This window comes from Schistocerca nitens, chromosome 2 (genome assembly GCF_023898315.1).
Source record: "Schistocerca nitens isolate TAMUIC-IGC-003100 chromosome 2, iqSchNite1.1, whole genome shotgun sequence".
NCBI lineage: Eukaryota > Metazoa > Arthropoda > Insecta > Orthoptera > Acrididae > Schistocerca > Schistocerca nitens.
This window is the reverse complement of record NC_064615.1, coordinates 95,578,439-95,599,891: the sequence shown is the minus strand read 5'-3', so window position 1 is coordinate 95,599,891 and position 21,453 is coordinate 95,578,439.

Here is a 21,453-nt window from a genome sequence, read left to right as displayed (position 1 = left end):
TCTTCTACTAGACTTTTACTTCTTGTCTTTTTCAGGATTTCTTCTGGAGTAAATCCAGTGCTCTCGTTTGTTAATGAATTCATGATTTCTTCGGATTCACTCACATACATGCCCCACTTCTTGTGGTTACTATGGCAGTACGTCCTAAATAACCGACCTATCTCATGCATATATCTTTCTGCCGGATTGCTTGATGGATGATAAGCTGAGGTATGTACCACTTCTACCTGTTTCTCAGTTATCCCATCCTTCCACATTTTTGAGCAAAACTGAACACCATTATCTGATAGTATTCTCTTTGGCTTCCCTACTTTCACAAAATAATCACACACCATTTTATCATACACAGCTCTGGCAGTAGCTTTTCTCAAGGGATATAGCTTTATATACTTTGAGAAAAGTTCAACTGCTACAAATATGTACACAAAACCCCCCATGGTTTTCGGTAATGGTCCAAAGATATCTACTGCTACTATTTCTAATACTTCATCAGGTTTTATTGATTGCATGTGCCCTTGATTAGTTGCATTTGTTACTTTCGCCTTTTGGCATAGATCACAAGATCTTATCCTCTGTGCTACCCTTCGTGCCATGTTGTTAAAGGTAATGCATTCATCTAACTTATCGGTACACTTCCGTGCACCACAATGGCCATATGCCAAGTGAACATAATCAATCAGCACTTCAGTGTATTGTTCCGGCCAACATACTCTCCACTTCCCTGGATTATTTAATCTTTGAAGATACAGTACACCTTTATGTATTTTATATGAAGCCCTTATGTTAGTTGCGTCTGGATTGTCAAACTTGACCTTTACCGACTTGAGTGCATCATCATCACTTTGACATCTTCGCATATTCCGACATATTTCCCTAATTTTTTCTCTTCCTTCAGCTTTTTTGAAGTAATTCACCTCAAAAACATCTTCCCTATTCTTTACACTTTCTAGTGTCTCACATCCTTCCGGTAATCTCGACAAAGCATCCGGTACTGCATGTTCTTTCCCTTTAACATACTTGATCTCTATATCAAATTGTTGTAAAAACAGCGCCCATCTGGTCAACCTGTTATGTAACAATCTGCAGTCCTTCAAAAATATTAAAGCTTTGTGGTCTGTATGGACCACAGTCTTATGTCCCCATAAGAAAAGTTGAAATTTCCTAAAACCCCATACTATAGCTAAAGCCTCCTTCTCTGAAACCGTATAGTTTCTTTCGTACTTAGACATGGTTCTACTCGCAAATGCTATTTGTCTATGAGTTTTTTCCCCATCTATCATTACCTCCTGAAATATGGATACTCCCAATCCATAATCTGAACTATCTGTTGCCATGTGGAATGGTTCACACAGGTCAGGGTGCCATAACTTTATGTTTTTAGCCAAATTGTCTTTTAGCCGGTTGAATGCTGTTTCACATTCCTCTGTCCATATATACACACTGTTCTTCTTAAGTAGGTTGTTCAGATGTGGGCTATTGAACACCTGATCATCCACATACTTACGATAAAAGGAACAAAGTCCTATAAACGACTTTAGTTGTTTTTTATTCTTGGGAGCCGGACAATTTCTTATTGCTTTGACTTTATCGGGATCCTTTTCAATTCCCTCTGGTGTTACTATGTGACCTAAAAACTTTATTTCTTTCTTCACAAACTCGCATTTTTTCAGGTTCAGGGTCATTCCTCCTTTAATTAAAGCTTTGAACACCCTGTCGCATAACTCCATGTGCTCTTCCCATGTCCTTGTAGCAATTAACAGATCATCTACATAAACCATGATTAGCGAACTAAGTTCACTCCCTAAAATTTTGTCTAAAGCCCGAATGAACACTGAAACGGAAGTATTTAGGCCAAATGGTACCACTGTGTAATGGTAGCATTTGCCATTGAATAAAAATGCCGTGTACTTCCTAGACTCCTCACTTAATGGGATTTGCCAGTATCCTGCAGTTAGGTCTAAACTAGTCATGTACTTTACACCATTAAACTTCTGCAATAAATTATCAATGTTCTCTGGACGATCCAACTCCCTCTTCACTACTTTATTCAGAGTACGAGCATCTATCACTATTCGTACACTTCCATCCTTCTTACCTACTATCACCAATGCGTTATTATATGGGCTAGAACTCCGTTCAATGACCCCACATGAAACCATTTTATCTATTTCTTTTTGAACTGCTTCTTTCTTAGACAAGGGTACATTATATGGTGGTTTAAAGAAAGGTTCATGCTCCTCTACCTCCATGCAGTACTCATAATTTATCACTCGTCCCGGTTTGTCCGAAAATACCTCCTGATTTTCTTTCAGAATTTGCCATAGATCCTCCCTTTGGGCATCAGATAGTCCTTCCGTTTTATCCACTACATTTCGAAGGAGTGTCTCCCTATTTCCATCTTCAAATATCTGCCTCACCAGAAACCAACCGAATTTTTGACCTATTCCTGAATCATGATCATCTCTAAATTCTACCCATCTCAGCTGGTTCTCTTCCATTACTCTAGATGATTCAAATGGTATTTCTAATACCGCACTATCAACTTTACAAACTATTATCCCTTTGTCACAATCTATAATTACTTTCTGTTTTATTAACCAGTCAATGCCTAAAATGATCTCAGCACTGAGCTCTGGAACTATTAAAAATGCATTCGAAAATAGCTTGTTTTTTATCTTAAATTCCATCATCACTTGATGTTTAACAGGTTTACTACATTTCCCTGTCGCCCCTATCACTTTAACACCTGTTACTGGCATCATGACTACTCCTCGTTGCTCTCTGATCATCTCAAAAAATGCGTGCGAAATAGCACTTATTTGAGCACCCGTATCCAACAATACATATAAATCGTACCCACATACATTAATGGGTAGGATTGTTTGCATCCTATTGTCCTCTTTCATACTTTCTTTATCTTCCCATAATAAATCCTTTTCCACCGCCAAGTCTTGCCATATTATTTTTCCGGTTTTTATACTGACCATTCCATCTGGAGGTTTCTTTCTCCTTTTCATCCTAAATTCTTTCACCACTTTTTCCAGTAGTCCTTCGTCTAGGCTCTTTAATGCCATCTCGTTCTCATTCGAATCTGTCATGCCTGAACTCTCGGTTGCGGAATCGGAAACTTCCTCTACTTCTGTTTCTCCCTGGATGCTTTCTGATGATTCTGACGATAATTCCTCCTCCTTAGAAATATGACCTTCTTCGGATTCAAATAATTCTCGCAAATTATAATCCATTTCTCTACTTTCCCTTTGTTGGATAGTGCATTCGCCACTCTTACTTTCATTATTTTCCCCTACTAATGGAATTCCAGTCTCACTCAACTCATTTGCTTCAGTACTACAGGGATCACAACACTCTTTCTCTTGGTTAGATACACTTTCTCTAATTTCTTTAAAAGAATCTTCATCACAGTCATGTACTCTTGCTGTCACTAGGTACACATCATAATCGGTATGGCTCTCTAACACTGTCATATTCGGGTCCAAATTAACCACTTGAGTGGAAGATCTTTCTAATTGTGCTGGCTGGCTTTTGAGCTGACGTACATATTCTGCATACGAGGTAATTTCTGAATCGGCATGCGTCTCTGCACTATGCCCCTTTTTCTTATCCACCCTTTCCTCTTTAATTACTTCTCGATGCGATTCGTCGACTATTCGTACGAACCTTTTACCATAAGTTACATCACTCCTCCCTTGCCCCTGCCTCTCTGCACAGTTGCCATCCCTACCGACAAACAACGCCTTCTCTGACTCTTCCTTCATCAATTCGTCACTCTGACCTCGAATTGTACTTATTTCATTCACGTGAGCCTTCACATCCGACGGATATTCTTTTCCTACTTCATTTCCCTTAATAATTCCTCCCTGCTCTCTCTCCTCTGTTTGTAACCCTGCATTATACTTCGCAAAGTTTCGTTTATGTAACTGCTCTTCAGGCGAACGACGCACTATCCTACTATAGTACTGACTACTCTGATCTTCCCTATATTTGGGCCATTTCTTTCTTCCCGCGCGCGTTAGGCCCTTGACCTGCGCGGTATTTAGTTTTCCTGATTTTGATAATGCATCCCGTTTCCCTGATAGTGTCCTCTCCCTCGCTGAGAGTTACCTCCTCGACCTCTTCCTCTCATCATGTTAATTTGCGGTTCATTCCTACCACCTTTTACTATTCCATTCTGATTTCTGAATCCTCGAAACTCTCTAGTTTCACGCCACCATTCTTCATTCTCGATTTTTTCTAAAAATTCATCGAATGTTCGATGAGTGCCTCCTACATAACGCTTTGAATCGTCAGGTAGCTTTTTCCACAACTCCCACACTATCTCTGATTCTGATCTACGATCTTTAAGATACTCCAAACGCTTGAACCATCCTTCACAGTATTCTTTCATGAGCCCACGCCCATGTTCTGGCATTCTGGCGACAACGAATTCTCTCCACAACCTATCACTCTGTTGTGTGCCCCAGAATTCCTCAAGGAACTTTTCTTTGAAGTCTGTAAACTTCAAATTGTCGATATCCAAATTCAATCCCCAACGTTTGGCATGACCTGCTAAAGCGTCTATTACTAAATTAATTTTTTCTTTATCTGACATGTCTGTTGGTAAGACACGTTCACAATTTTTTATAAAATCCATTGGATGCCATCCACCTTGTTTCTTTTGAGGATCGTATTTTTCCTCCCTACTCAGTATTTCTGATTTTTGCATTACCAATGGGATACCACTACAGTTAAGGAACGTCTGATTCTGAACTTGCTGACTTAACAATTTTATCTCATTACACAGTGTATTTTCCTGCTCCTGCACACATGCATCAAAACTCAACATGGTATTGCGCAGTGTTTCAATATCAGCTGCCGTTTCTTTAACAATCTCTTTCTTTACAACTGGTACTATCACCTGTAATTTACTTTCAATTATCGGTTCTAATTTTTCACTAACCAAAGGTTCCACTGATTTCTCTATTCTCTGAATTTCGGTATCAAATCTTTTCTCTATTTCTGTGACTTTTCTCTGAACATTTGTTATTTCAGTCCTAATGCTATTTACTGATTTGTTTACCTCTGTGATACGTTGGCTTTGCGTATTCAAAATATCTAAATTGGCTTTTATTTTACCAGATAGGTTTTCATCCAATTGGGATATATGACTAGCCATTTCTGCTTTCAAACTAGCATTCCCTTCTCGAATTTGCGCCATCATCGTATTTAACAAACTTGTTAATTCCATATCCTCTCCCTTGTGACTTGCATCCACAGATACATTGGGTCCACTTTTCACTACCTTTGGTTTCACTTCCCGTTCCTCCTGTCTTATGGGTGTGGATTCATCTATAAGATTTTCCAACCCTACAACAGTATCTATGGTCCCTAATTCTGGGTCTGACCTTGTAATGTTTTCGTCTTGCTTGTTACTATTCGACTCCATCTTATGCTGCTGTATTTCGTGCCTAACAGAAATGTTTATTAAACCAAGTATTACTTGTTTAACTCCTACTATTGGGCTTTCTTTTGCTGTTTTGCAGGTTGTCGTCTTGAACTTACCAATTGTGGTATATTTGTCTAAAACAGGTTTTAAATTTTCTTGAAACTACAACTTTATATAAAACACTTTTATTGCAGCCATTATTCCACAAACTTGGTAGGTCCTGTCACGGTCGCCACATGCGATCGAACCGCCGAATCTTTCCATCAGTAATTGGGGTATGTTCTCAGCTGGCTCGGTTGTTTTAACCCCCTCCACTGACGGAATGACCCGCTTCCTAATTCCGTATGTATAAAACCAATACGGACTTGTAGCTGTCACGCCTTTGCGCTTACTGCTACGTATTTTAACCATAAATAGCTCAGTCCTAATGGTAAGAGGTAGTAGTGAATTCACGTTGTTAATATTTGAATACAGCACAGCTGCCACAAGCTCACCTCACTTTTACTCCACTCCTACCCTCGCCATTGCACCACATTAACTAGGTGCTACGTGGACCTTGCTAAATTCACTTGCGTCTACATTTTTGACCGTTACTCGCCAGTATTTGCCTAATGATTAGTACACTCCTAACCGGACTATTTCCCAAAGAGCTGTGATGATTGAACGGGTTCGATCCACGGCCTACAGTGCCCTACAGTTCACACGGTAACACTGCCTACCTGACCCACTTAACTTGGTAGTGAGCTTATGTATCCAATCACCACTGCTAGCAGCAGTGGATAATCCTATCAGCACGACGAGAGCAGCAGACTTACCGTCGAATCCTCCTGAAAATACTTATAACTACGGTCGCCAGCTCTGAAGGAGCAAAAGAATAAATCAATTTTTGGCTCGTTTCAAAGTGAAACGGCTTGAGTTAAATTTAAACTTAATTCTGAATATTACTATTTCTGATCATTCTAGGTGATTCTACAAAGAAAATACTCTCTCAATTTCTGTGAGTTGGCTTGGTAATTACTACCAAGACAATTTATGCAACTTGGGTTAACAAAATTCTATCCTTCAACTTATTTAATGATTTTGGATATTACTCTTTGGACAACTGATATAGAATTAGTTAAGTGACTTTACTTGAAAGGTTACTCAGAAAAATTTAAGTAACTATAAATAGGCGACTCATTCTGGTGTGACCATTGCTCTTTTCAACATTCTTATACGCTAAAGTATTCTACAACGAAAAGAATTGTAAATGAAAGAGGCGATGGTGGCCTCAGTCTGATTTCACTATACTATGTTTGGGGTTACTACACTTTACAATGAACAACATGCGTCGTAATTTTACTCATTACTATATTCAGTCTTCTGCACTTGCATAAAAGAAAACTGGTATTCTCCTTTTACATGTATAGAAAGTTCGACTTAACAATTGCAAGCAGTCTTGCCTTGGGTAGACGTGTCGGTGCTGGTGGTGAGACGCAGGTGGCTAACGCGGCTCTTCACGCCTCATGCCCTTAATGGCGGCTGGAACTACGAGCTGTAGCACTCGTATAAGCTACTGCACGTACGCCATAAAATCTGGGCGCAGTAACTCTTACAATCAGCCCCAGTGGCATAGAGACGGCTTCAACAACCATTCGTCGCGTTGTACTCCACAAACGGCGACGATATTCGCCTCTTCGCTGTTGCACAATCGCTTTTGCGTGAGCACAGTTACGCACGTCCGATCACGTCAACACTCCACAGGCCATCTCATTGTTCAGTCCCTGTGTCTCCAGCTACCCCTAGCTACGCTCGTATCACCAAGAGTGGGGGCGTTCCCCTACCACCTTTTTACTGAAATCATTTAGTATTTAAGAATATTTATATCTATTACCCTGGAGTTCATACCAGTCATAATGATTTACTACTAGCGCTTTACAACATTAAATTATACAGTAATAACTTATAATTACCAAGAAAAAGAATACATTTGACTCCGAGAGCTTAGTGCATTGTCTGACAGGCAGCGCTAATTCCCAGTTTCGCCAATAGATGGCATCAGGGTGCACTCCCTGGCAGTCTCACACCAGCGCGCCCGTTTCCGACGCGCGGGCTCTAAATTACTGTCAGCCCACCATCATTTCAGTTCCGTTACAATGTGTTGACTGCATCTGAGTAATCAGTATATAAAACGTATTCGAAACACCTTCCCTCTTAAATTCAAGTAATGTTCCAAATGTTTGACCCTTTTTTTTTAATGCATTTACTTTAACTTACTTTTCCCTTGAAATAACCTTCACTTACAGAATAAATTGTCACCCTGCAGCAAACTGTTCAGTAACATGAAATATCCTTACAGATTAAAACTGTGTGGGACTTGAACCCAGGACTTTTTCTGGCGTGTGCTCTACAAATCTGCCATGAGGGTGATATCAATGCACATTCCGATGCAGAGTAAATATTCATTCTAGAAACAGTCCTCGAGGCTGGGGTAAAACAGTGTCTGACCAATATCCTTTCTTCCAGGAGTGCTAGTTCCGCAAATTATGCAGGAGAACTTAAACTAAAGTGTAAGGTAGGAGATGAGGTACTGGCGGAAGTAAAATGAGTGACTGGGGAATCGTGCTAGACTAGCTCAGTTCGTAGAGTACTTGCCCACGAAAGGCGGTCTCAGGTTCTGGTATGGGTTCAAGTCCTGGTTCGACTCACGGTTTTAATCTGTCAGGCAGTTTCATAGACTTCACTTGTTCACTTAATCTGTCTGTACTAACCGTATGTTCTGGAGTATCAGCATTTTGTTGTCTGACACTATCCCAATGTTTCTTTACACTAGCCTCTAGCTTCTCGGTAGGTTCATTCGGTGCTCTCGGTAAACATTAACTGCTTGCTCTGCTTATGCCTTGTATGATGATTTGGTAAAGTGATATTGAATGTCCAGTCCTTAGACCTTGAGGGACATGAGAAGGACCGTAGAAGCTGTATGGAAATGGAGTCTAGATCGGCAGTAGGTGTTGATGGTGTTTACAAAGAGTTTCTGTTGCACTTTGGTCATGCTACTGCCAATTGTATGAAATTCAGGTCATCTGCCACCTCTCTTCAAGGAAACTAAGAACATAGCAGCACAAAAATTTAACCAAAATCCTCAAAAACTTGAAAACTTCCACCACATTAATCTCCTCAGTTTGAAGTTCAAGTTTCTGGAGATACTTATTCATAACAGATATGTCTCCATAGAGCAAGTTAGTCTTAAACCAGGGTCTGAGGGACTGCTGCTAGCAGCCAAAAATGGCTTTGAGACGCAAAAGATAAGCACGGGGATCTTCTTAGATCTAACCGCAGCCTTTGGTTCTGTTTGGCATAATAGATTCCTGCTGAAATTCATCATAGTCTTTCCTAGCCACTAACTTGCTGAATAGTAGATACTTCCACGTGTTCTCAAAAAACTTTAAAGGCAAAATTAAAAAATATTTTACTCTGCTCTTCAGGTCACCGCTCCTCCACACGAATAAGTAACATTACTCAATTTTTTAGCAAAATCATTCCCAACTTCCCCCTGTAATGAAATTACAGGTTACAACAGGTCAGAAAGGGCCTGGTTATGCACAATATTAAACTGCATCTTACTACCATGTTGTGCTGCAAACAGCCGAACTCTCCATCAGATTGCAAAACAAGGCCTCCGTTATGTTCCAGAAGGCAAAGTGCAGAGCCGGCCACAAGGAAGGTTGTGACGTTAATGGTTCCCTAATGCGAAACTCAAAACAGTTCTTTGTGTCCCTAAGATAAGCTGCATTTGTTTCAGTCAATAACTACGAACATAAACGTATCTTTACACTGTGTCTGCCATAACTAATAAGTGAAATAATTAAATATTAGCAGTTGCAATTATAATTCCCATTAGTCAACAACACACACAAGAACTTACAGCATTAATATTTTCATAGATAATAAATATACACTCACTGAGGGTGCCATAGCTGTGGTGAAACATGTTCGGTTAAGCAACTCTGTAACTCTGCATAACTCTGCTGTAGCATGAACGTGTTAACCATATTTTATGCGAGCACAGGCACTGACCATAAAAGTTCTGAGGGGATAACAAACATAGAAAGTGATAAGCGAACATGCTGAGACACTGTACCGACATCGCAAAAATTTTATTCATACATTATGCATATCGTACAGTATATTTTATGTTAATCAGAGGGCGTGAATCATTTGGACAGATTTTCTACGATAACAATTACAGTATGCTCTAGCTAGGATACATTCCTGAGTAGACCTCATAAAATGGTCAAATATTCCCTCCGGAGATAATGTGCCACAGAATTTCGATTGGCTGTCAGAACTTGATAAACGATACTAGCAATAACGAACGATAAAAATAATGTCAACAACAACGTCTTACCGAGTTTATTGAGAAATGAGAGAAGTGTTTGTCATTGATTATTCTTCTAGGTCATATATCTCGCGAATGGGCTGACTGATTTGGATATTTCGTAGACTGTTGTGTACTACCTTAACAAAACAAATATTTCCGTGATCACTGCATAGTGATGTTCTGCGGAGCAAGAATCTGGAGTAAGTACTTTCTATGCCATTACCCCTAGTTGCCACCCTTCTGTTTGACGCAGCACTCATAAAAGTAAAGTTAAATCCTCTGAGTGCGCACTAAATTAGGCGCAGTTACAGTAAAAGTATGCGATTGGTATTGATCGATATTTCAATAACCCTGGTGACCTGGCTCATTTTCTAGGATAAGGCTAAAAGGATAGCTAATAAATCGGCACCTGTGTCACAATGACTTTTCCAGTGAGAAGGTCGTTTATCTGTGGAGAGCAGACGAAAAGCAAATTACCGGAGGATGTCTACAGGACTTTCTTCAAGAATCAAAATTGTGATTTGGGTCCTGGAAACATTACCATTGAAAAAACCGATCTACACCAAGGAAACTGATAAATATTCTACGCTGGCTGTTTAAATTCATTGGTAACTGAAGGCACAGGAAACAATAGAGAAAAAAGTTAGGATATTATTGGCGCGCATCAGACTTGGTGTTGAAAACAAATAATTTCAAGTACAACGACACGTATGGCGACCAGAAATACTGTTATGCAAAAGAAATCGAACAAGAGAAATAAATGAAACTACTGTTAAAAGACGATCTGAACCACTGTATTCAGAGTTCTGTATCAACTAACAGACGCTTTTCAATAACCACATGGCCATTAAATAATAGTTCTATGTGTCAGGAACGAAACTGCTGGTCACAATATATTTCTTCTGATTCTGGACAAATTCAGATTGTACCATCAAGCTGAATTTGCGTCCACATTAGTTCAAACAGTTAGTGTTTGGATGTGCAGCACGTCACCAATTAAATACAAGTCAGTTGTATTTTAATTAATCTTCCTAGCTTACAACCAAATTCCGTTGATCCATTACATAAAAGTAAAATCTGCCGGCTAATATTGTTGAAGGAACATGATTTCTCGCAAATGACACGAGTAAAACAGAAAAAGAAAATATCTATCGTACATAAGGCTCGAATAACTAAATCAAAATTATTAAAATTTGACTGCGCACAGATTTTTTCGTATATTAATAGTCTACTCATCAATGGCCCTGGAGTACTGCAGTACGGTAATTTCTGGTATGTAAAGAAACTTTATTCAACAAAATTATAGAACTTAACGCTTTCCCGCCGTCGAAACGACATATCCATGAAAATCCACTCTCTATGCTGTAATTGATCGAAGCTATCTGGCTTAATGGCGTCTGCTTTACTACGGACGTATTTCATTAACATTTCAAACAAAATGTTGAACAAACCACTGATGTATTTCACTCAGTATTCCACAAACTGTGCAACACACACAAACACTGTAAATGCCTATTTATATACAAGGTGTCCCAAAAACACTGACAACGTTTAGCATGTTGTTCCGGAAGGGAAACTGATTGGTGCTCGGAAATGAACGTTTCGCGTGCTGGATGGTGTCGAAAACGGACAGCTGTGATGGTATATTCTGAGTCGTTATGGTGTCTGAATACGGAAAGTATATAACTCTCTAGCGATCTGTGTACTGCGGATGGATCCCATGCCCGGGTTCCCGGGTTCGATTCCCGGCGGGGTCAGGGATTTTCTCTGCATCGTGATGACTGGGTGTTGTGTGCTGTCCTTAGGTTAGTTAGGTTTAAGTAGTTCTAAGTTCTAGGGGACTGATGACCATAGATGTTAAGTCCCATAGTGCTCAGAGCCATTTGAACCATTTGAACTGCGGATGGACGACGTGAGCCTCATAACATTCTTGAGCATGCACTACATTTCTCCACGTAGCCCTTGGGCGCATCCTACTGTGGACCTTATGTGGTCTGCCAGTGCAGTAACATTGTTGACAGCAGTGGGACATGTATCCGTACACAGCTGTGGAAATGATCGACATGCTGCCTGCATACGACAAAGCGGATTGGAATGGAAGAGCTTCTGCAAAATTGGAGGCGGAACGTTTTCAAAACAGACGTAACCACATCGTGCCACGTTAATGGCTAATGCCAGACGTCTCAGAGAAACCAGAAAGTTGCACGTAGATATTTTCCGTCTGAGGTGTGTCATTTCACTGTACGGTAGCAGCAGCTGGCGCTTGGTACTTGCATCTTCTAATCCCACTGTACTGTTTTTCCTCTGGTAGGTGCCAAAAGGTGATGCGGGTCGTCCACGCCCGGCTTGAAACATAGAGGAGGAGGTGCTGACAATGTTCGAAGAAGACCCAGCCACCAGCACTCGACAGGTGCCACAGGCGCTTAACTCGGGTTAAAGTGACGTGTGGCGTGTTACTCATGTAAACTGGCTCTACCCATTCCGTCTGCAGGAAGTTCAGGCATTACGAGAGGAGAACTACCCACGTCGGGTACAGTTTGCGCAGCTGTATTTACAACAATGCGTACTCCAGCCACGGTTCTCGACCTTGGTACTACTCGCAGATGAGTTCACGTAGAGACGGCATATTAAGTATGCACATCATGCATTTTGGAGAGAAGGAAAACCAGCATGTACTGATGATTTAATATCGCAAACTCAAGGTAGATGTCACTATCTGTGGTGGAATAATTGGTGATCATATCATTGGGCCACATCTACTGCCAAACAAACAGGGCCGACAGACCTCACATGTATTATACGTATTTTGCTACAGATGCTTTACCTATCCTATTGGATGCAGTGCCACTATTTGTTCGGATGGCAACATGGTGGCAAGACGGAGTTCCAGCACACTGAGGTGTCAATGTGCGTAATCTCATCAACGTCGCATGTTCCAGTTGATGGGTTGGTAGAGGTGGACCAGCACGGTTGCCAGAACTGACATCTTTCGATCATTTTCTGTGGGTAGTACACATTTCACGCCATTAGAGGACCTTATTGCTTGAGTCCACGGAGCAATTGAAGTACTTGAAAGACAACCGTGTTTCCTGGCTCATGTGCGCGAGGCTCTGCATTGATAAAAGAGGGTTGTAGCTCGAAACCCGTTTGTAATGTAGACAGCAAGATGTGTCACGCGCGTTGGCTTTGTTGACGTCATATGGAATGCACACCCATTTCAGACATCGATGCTCTCCTGCGCTGAAACCGTGCATTTCTGGATATGGGTTTCATTTTTAAAACCGATTAGTTTGCTTCCCGCACAACATACTAAATATTGTCGGTTTTTTTTTCGGGACACGTTGTATAATAAGGCAAAACAGAAAAAAAGAATGTTTTACATTACTGCAGGGAGTCAAGAACGTGTAATTCGTGCGAGTAATACAGGAAACTAACGTAGACAGATAACATTTGCGTCACCATCTTATTGTGAATTATATTACACTTTAATTCATTTGTAGTTCAGTGCCTGAAATTATTGGAAGAAATGTACAAATGATTCTGTCACAAAATTGCATGAAAAGAATAGATATAATGGGAAACTGCTTACGAACTGAGTATAATAAAATCTGTTGATGTATCTAACATACTGATTCAAAATACAATCACTGGATTAGAGTTCAGTAACACTTAAGAAGTTCGAAGGAAGAATCTTAGCTGTTAGAAGAGGCAAGTTGTCGTCCCACATTGGTGGCTCAGAGTTATATTCCACTGGATTTAATCCTTGTTAAACAAAGAAGCTGGAGTTTCTCTCTTGAAATTGATCGATATTATGAGGATGTGGTAATATGTGTACCATCTTCTTGATGGTGGAAGTGTTGGTGGTTGACGTCGCAGAACAAACGTAATCCGTGCTGAACGAAGTAATGTTTGCCAACGCCACTGCATGTAATAATAACTGGTAATCAATGTTCTAACTTTGTGGATTAGGTGTTTCGTACACCATTAGGAGTACTGCATTCATTATTGAAAAATTGGTTCACTCAGTAAACTAGTTCCTTTTCAGTAATTCCTTTCATATTTCCCCATGATACGAGTGCATCAGTATGCGGCAAAAATCTCACTGCTATATAGTTCATCGTATGTGCTCATCACTGAAGTCAGTTCACTCGGTATGTCTCTAGAGTCGCTGCCTTAATGTTCAAAAAATGGTTCAAATGGCTCTGAGCACTATGGGACTTAACGTCGGTGGTCATCAGTCCCCTAGAACTTAGAACTACTTAAACCTAACTAACCTAAGGACATTACACACATCCATGCCCGAGGCAGGATTCGAACCTGCGACCGTAGCAGTCGCGCGGTTCCGGACTCAGCGCCTAGAACCGCTAGACCACCGCCGCCGGCGCCTTAATGTTGCTCCGGGATAGTCAGTTCACAGCGAAAAGCACGTCGAAACATTCGAATTTATACTCGGCAGGTCGCGTTGTGTTTTCCCCCGGAAATACACTGCTGGCCACCGTAAATGCAACACCAAGAAAGACAAGAGGTAGCACAACAAAATTTATTTTGTAGATAACATGTTGACCAAGTATCAAATGATTACGTTTACAGACGTCTGTGACATGTGGTTCCTGCCAGAATCAGTATCCAGAGTAGCCGCCATTGTTGGAGATCACAGCTGCCACACGTCTCGGCATTGAGTCAAAGAGACGTTGGATGTGTTCCTGGGGTACAGCAGCCCAAGCAGCTTCCACACGTTGCCAAAGATCATCTGGTGTGGCAGCTGGGGATGTAATCTGGGTTACTCGTTGAGCAACCATGGACCACATGTTTTCTATCGGCGAAAGATCCGGAGAGCGAGCCGGCCAGGGAAGCAACTCAATCTGGTTATTGACGAAGAACCTTTGGACAATGCGTGCCACGTGTGGTCGCGCATTATCCTGTTGAAATATGGCTGTGGCCGAGCCCTGAAGGTAAGGAAGGACAACTGGCTCCAGCACCTCGGATATGTAGCGCCGGCTATTTAAAGTACCGGCAATGCGTACTAGAGGCGTGCGAAAGTAATATCCAATACCGCCCCATACCATAATACCCGGTGCAAGACCAGTGTGGCGGTGCATAATGCAGCTGTCCAGCATCCTCTCTCCACGGTGTCTCCACACTCGAATCCCACCATCGTGGTGCTGCAGACAGAAGCGTGCCTCGTCAGTAAAGACAACGTCATTCCATTTTGCCGTCCACATCCGTCTGTCATCACACCATTGGCGACGGAGACGTCTGTGGTTCTGCGTCAATGGTAGACGAAGCAATGGACGTCTTGCGGACAGACCACTCTGCTGTAAACCGCGTCGAATGGTACGCGCAGACACTGGATGATGCGTTACAGACACAATGTGCTGTGCTATGGTTCGGGATGTCACTGAGCGATCCGTCACTGCCATGTGCACAATTTGCCTATCAGCACGTGCAGTGGTGCACCGAGGTGAATGCGATCGACCACGTCGGTCCGTCGTACCCTCCTGCATCCAACGGTCACATATCCGCATTACAGTTGTTTGGTTTCGTCCAACACGACTAGCGATTTCTCTGTATGATAATCCACAATCTCGGTAAGCCACTATCCTTCCTCTGTCGAACTCGGATACTTGAACAAAAGATGTTCGCTGTTGTCTACGAGGCATAACTGATCGTCTTGTGAAACAACCACAAGGTAAACACACGTGCCGAACGTACACTCGTCGAAATCGCCAAGCCTTAAATGGCGCTATGAGGTGGCGCCACAGGCGCGCGTGATGTGCGTCTGCGCTGAAATTCTCATCAGTTGCATATCTCATCGCTGGAAACCCATGGTGTAAATTTCACTTGATTCGGATGCTTCCTTCAGGGTGTTGCATTTACGGTGGCCAGCAGTGTATGAGTGTCCTTGCACTATTCCCGTGTCGCGGCGTTTGCATAGAGTAGTCGGTGCTAACAGACAAGCAAGCGAAAATTGTCATGGGGTATGGATGCAGACGACCGACGCGAATGTCTTTGCTAACTGCTCGATATCGCCTGTAGCGCCTTCTCTGTGCTCGTGACCTTATCTGTTGGACCTTAGACGACTGGAAACTTGTGCCTGGTCAGATGAGTCTAGATTTCAGTTGGTAAGACAGATAGCAGGGTTCGAGTGTGGCGCAGACCCCAAGATACCATGGCCCGAAGCTGTCAACAGGGCACTGTGCAAGCTGTTGATGGCTTCATAAGAATGTAGGCTGCGCTTAGATGGTATGGACTGGGTCCTCTGGTCAAACTGATCCGATCATTGATTGGAAATGGTCGCGTTCGGGTATTTGGAGACCATATGCAGCCAATCACGGAATTCATGTTCCCAAATTACGATGGATTTTGTATGGATGACAAAGCGGCGTGTCACCGAACCACAGTTGCTTATGATTGGGTTGGTAGAACTTTCTGAACAATTGGAACGAATGATCTGGCCACGCACATCGGCCAACATGATTTATCGAACATTACGGGACGTAATGGAGCGGTCAGTTCGTCCACAAAATCCTGTACCGGTAACACTTTCGCAAAAATGGATGGCAGAAGAGGCGGATTGGATAAGTATTTCTGCAGGAGACATAATCGGAAGGTCAGTTCGTGCACAAAATCCTGCTCCGGCAACAGTTTCACAGTTATGGACGGCTATCTGTCTTACAATGTCCTCTGTCGCTGTACCACCGCTCAGTGCAACCGAACCGTTTTATGTCATTAACTGAGTTGTGCGTCTTGTGTGTATCTATATCTCAATCGTCTGTGCAGTTCAAATGGGTTCCAGTGGCTCGTTAATAAACTGTTAGGAATTGATCAGCAGCTCCAACTTACAGCTGTGTATGTCTTCTAAAGAAATGATTTTGAGTCAGCACTCGAGTCCCAAGCAGTGAATTATGAGAAATTCTGGTTCCAAATGAGGTGTAAGTGATGTTATTCTTCCATTGCTATCTGAATAAACAAAGAAGTCAAGATTATGTGCCTAATGTATAACCTCCATCACGGAAATTGTTATTTTCTGGGACGAACAAATGTAGAAAGTATGTGGAAGGAATTTTAAACAAACTTATGAATGCCACGTTATCAGATAATCTAGTCTTCACGACTTTACATCAGCGTCAGCTACCTTCAGACAACGGCTCCACTTTTCTGGCGCTTAAGAGGACTGCTTCTAGAGGCAATTCTTACTCCGCATCTTCCGTCTCAACTCTGGAGCAAAATATCATACCACCCTCCCAAAACTTGACTAGACTTCGAAAATTGCTGTAGCAGTCGGACAAAGTATTCAGCTGCTCCCAAGACTTATTAACGAGACAATATTCGTCGTCGCAGCAATGGAACGCTCGCAGTGAAAGACAGAGCGGAAGTTCTGAATTTTCCGGGTGACAGGTGGGCCGGAGTCGGAGTCAAAGGCGGCGGGGTAATTGGCCCGGTTCGCTGGCAGTGTTCTCTTATTAAAAGTTTTCCTTTGATCCGTCCCAGGAACTCGTTACGCTGGCGTCGAAAATTGCCACGGCGCGACGCGACGGCGGCTGGCGGCAACGGACAAGTGCCGACCGCGGAGGCTCGCCGCATGAAGGACACGTAACGGGGAGTGGGGCGGCCAAACGTCATCTCCTGGGCATCGACAGCAGACATAACTACGAAATTACATGGAATTGTTGTCAGGTTAAAGTACTGACCAGGAACGTTGAACGGCATCAGGCGAATACAGATCCAAGCTTGAGATTACAGGCTCCAGTGAGATGCATAACCAAGGTGGCGCTCAAGAAATGAATGTTACGTATCGAAGCACAGATTTTTTTTTTTTTGCCGCTACACTATGTTGGATCGCTTTTTACGGTATATCATAATGATGTAGAACGAGTCAGCGTACAGAATATTAACATAAGTGATATTTACTTGTGGCTGCATATTGGCTATTTATATATGAGTACACATGGTACAAAACAATATTTTGTTTCAATAAACAAATGAGTATGTATCACTGTTAGACTGGATAAGATAATTGTTTGCAAATAAATATTCTTTAAAAGAAAAGAAGCTGCCCAGATTGAACGTTTTCGACTTACTTCCAAAATTTATCTTTGTTATTGGTCATACCTTTAATATAATTGTATAGGTAAGTAATTATCTTCAGAGCAGCATTATTAACTTCCTTTTGTGCCCAGGCTGTTTATATCCTAAAGTGATATTTATGAGTAAGTCGTTATTAGTTCTGAACTCTAGAGCAGTGGTTCCCAACAGGTGGTCCGCCGACCCCCAGTGGTCCGCAAACTATGCCAGAGAGGTCCGCAAGATGCTATTAGAATAAAAAATACACTAAATAAAAATACACTAAATAAAAATACACTAAATATATTTCGTATGATAACATATTTTTTGTTTTGGCTGCTCAATGTTTTTTCAATAATGAATATGTCAATGTTTTTTCTAAGTAGCAAAAATAGAAAACGTATAAAAAGAATCTTAATGTGGCTGTTTTAATTAATTGATACTGTGATATGACAAGGTACCAATCATGCTCGATGAGGGGGTCCTCGAGAAAATTTTGTTGGGAAGCCCTGCTCTAGAGGATTAATTGTAATAATTTGTTTGCAGAAAATATTGGCATGTTATATGTAAAACACTTCCCAAACTTTTGTCTACAAGCTGTTTGAGTTTCAGCACTACCCATTACAGATATGGCACTCATTTGTCCAACGAAGGTGCTCTTTCTCAAAGGTTTCTTAATGAACAATACAATTCTCTATTACAACTCTTAATGAAAATTGAAGGAAGTATCTTAAGTTACTGAATTCTCTGGTCCACGAGCTTGCTGCATTAAGAAGTGTCAGAGTTGCTATACTCAATCGTCTGAGCTTTAATGTAATTTTTTGTCTCCAAGCCGGCTGGTGGGGCCGAGCAGTTCTAGGCGATTTAGTCTGAAACCGCGCGACGGCTACGGTCGCAGGTTCGAATCCTGCCTCGGGCATGGATGTGTGTGTGATGTCCTTAGGTTAGTTAGGTTTCAGTAATTTTAAGTTCTAGGGGACTGATGACCTCAACTCTTAAGTCCCATAGTGCTCAGAGCCATGTGAACCAATTTTTTGTCTTCATTCTCATCAATATGTACACACTAACATCTCAAATACTCAGCATTGCTGCTTCTCATGTTTTAAATTTATCTCTGGAGTTGTGTCCTTTGTTGTGCAGAAATGAACGAGAAGCACTTTTTGCCCTGTCTCATTGACCATAACTTCATAAATAATTTTTCTGTAACTGTATAGGTTTTTCTGTATACAAGATTCTCTGTCACAGAAGTGTTGCCAATAAGGTAATTGATTAATGTTATTATCGTAGTGCATAAATGCCACCTTCTCATTTACTACATGTGAAATAGTGATTTACCAGGATCATGGAAATGACTCGGAAGGACGAGGCCCCTTTAACTGACATCATTCTTCTTTGGACAACATCCTTGGATAATAACAGGTCCCTTTGAAAAACATGCATAAGAAGTGAAGTTAATTTGCCATTAACGGCGTTCAAAGTTGTGAGTGAGGCAGCAGTTAAATTAAAAAAGTAAAAGCCTCAAGCAAATGCAAGAATTAAGGCGTTAACAATATTGTCTTTTCTAAAGTTTTTAGTTAAACAGTTATAAGTATACCAGCCAATTACAATAATTAAAAGAATCGTAGATAAATTTCTTCAAGTGAATTCAAGTCCAAACATTTGGCGGTCCCCCAAAAGATAAATATTAGCGAAGATAACATGGGGATTACCCAAAAGGTTTGTACAAAAATATTTGCAATAAAACCTAGAACAAAAATACAATGAGTATGAAACATTACAGAGAAAATATCCCTCGTGACGCCAGTTATTCAAAGGATTCTTAGTGACAACAAAATTTCGTTTACAGTGCCACTGAGATAGATGAAGATATTTAACTCGAGCATAGACAGTCAGGTCGCGCGACCTAGAACAAGTAGCAAGCCGCGTTAGGAAACACTCCAGAGCCGTGCGCATGGCCGCAAGTGAGCCAAGCCCCAGCGGTAAGAAGCCACCGACACGGAACACTCTGCCAGCAGCTGAGTAAGAGCTGTTAACAAACAGGAAAGAAGAGTGTCTGACTGGACTACACTACAAGTAAATTTATGGTTTAACCATGACTGCACTTATAAAGCGTTTCCAATACGTTGATACGCCCTGGAAATAAGCTTCGCTAAAATAACTACAGAAAGGCAGCGGTAATTTCTTCCAGGAAGAAATATAATAAACAACTCGCCAGTGCCATAACATTAACCGGAGTTCACAACATGCTTCAAAGGGCTGGGTAATATTAATATCACAGAGACCATCAGCTCCTAAAAGATCGTGAAAACAAACATTAAAACTTACAACAACTGGTTCTCTTGCATCAGAATTTTAAAACAAATGCAATTTAAAAAAAGGAAGAGAACTAGATGAGACGTAGGCCCCTGTTATATCCATCCAGTGACAGCTGAGCACATTACATAACTATAACAACATCAGCCAAAGCAAATCTCTTGAGAGAGAACGTTGGCCAGCAAATAAAGACAAGTTATTTCAAAATCACACAGACAGGGAAATACACTATTCCTAAATCACATAGCCAGGTAACATAGCGTGCATGACGACTCAATGAACATAAACACGAAAAGCTTGTCAGACCGCTTGCGGCGCAGGATATCGGTGCACAGAGGTTAACAACTAGTTGCGCAGAACATAAGCGAAACAGACCTTTGGCTCCTGCCCAATCCTGGCGAAGAAGAGTGAAAGACGACCCGGGAAACACGTCGTGCCGAATCACAACGCGCCTGTTGCTCCAAGCACTGCGGCTGTCCCCGGCTCTAGGCTGTGCGAAGACTCCCGTCAACTGCCAGTGCCGCGCTCTTTGGAGGCCTCTCTCCGTTGTCGCGACTCTTGGGGTCGCTTTAGGTGGCCAGGCGAGGCAGCGATAACTGTACAAGGAAGTAATCCGCGCTCCCTGGTGAGAAGCCAGGTAGGATAGTGAAATGAACCGCCATGGCTCGACGTGCACTTACTGAGGGTCAGCGGGAAAGTGACAACAATGAGAATCACTGATCTGTACTAATCGGTGGGTGTTGTGGTTTATTGGATGGCTCTCGTGTCAAGAATATATGCGTGCCACGATTCGCTCAAAGCATGGAAATGGCTGTACAGACTCAGAAATCCTACCTATTTCGTGGCTGATGTAAACTGCACCATTATTCAGTAAATTAAGATTCCGCCTGCTATGATGACGCAACGTATAGATCGGAATAAGCCGTCAAGATAATGTGGTTGCCTACCTTCTAGGTGTCAAACATTAATATTGAAAAGTCTGCGGCAAAAATATCTGGCTACAGGTATGCAAAAACTAGAACCATGCTGAAAATATATCAGTTTTGCTTAGTTATAAAGTTGAGAGAACGCTACTGAATGACGGTTTTATCTCGATGTCCACGAATATGTTTTCGTGAGGACATTTATCGTCATCTACTTCGAAGGACTGGGTGCTGTAATCACCTATTCGGGTGTCTGCCACCCTTCCATCCATTTCTAACGACGTCTACCTGGTTCTCTCCTCCCCATGTTATCCTTTTGGCAGTCTATTTTCTGTCATTCTATCAACATGATC